The sequence below is a fragment of the Calidris pugnax genome, unplaced genomic scaffold (genome assembly GCF_001431845.1).
Source record: "Calidris pugnax isolate Ruff unplaced genomic scaffold, ASM143184v1 scaffold249, whole genome shotgun sequence".
In the NCBI taxonomy this organism is placed as follows: domain Eukaryota; kingdom Metazoa; phylum Chordata; class Aves; order Charadriiformes; family Scolopacidae; genus Calidris; species Calidris pugnax.
The window spans coordinates 52,840-53,253 of NW_015090960.1; the positions used below are offsets into that span (position 1 = coordinate 52,840).

General features: G+C 51.4%; 1 protein-coding gene across 1 annotated transcript in view; it reads right to left on the reverse strand.

Moving 5' to 3' along the window:
- Positions 1 to 414, reverse strand: part of LOC106893941 (ubiquitin-like modifier-activating enzyme 1) — a 49,518-nt gene that overhangs the window by 33,179 nt on the left and 15,925 nt on the right. The window lies entirely within an intron of this gene.

Here is a 414-nt window from a genome sequence, read left to right on the forward strand (position 1 = left end):
AGGGGTAATTACCCCAGGAGGGGCATTGAGGTCCCCCGGGAAACCCCCCCACCCCAGAGAACAGCCCCTCAGAGCGACTCCTTGTTTCCTCATCAACTAATCATTTCCTCAATTAATTAATTACCCTGTGGGGGCTGGGCAAACTGCCTAATTAGCCCCAATAAGGACTTTGGGGCTCCATTAATTACCCCAGCGGGGGCATTTAGCTCCCTTGGAAAACCCAATCACAAGCCTCCTATGCACCAATTAGTTCCTCAATTAACTAATCGCTTCCTAAATCAATTAATTATCCTGGGGGAGGGGAGGAGGGGGCACAAGTCACTTAATGACCCCCAATAACAACTACAGGGATGGATTAATTACCCCGAGGGGGGGGGGGGCATTTAGGTCCCCTGGGCAACCAAATCAGCACCC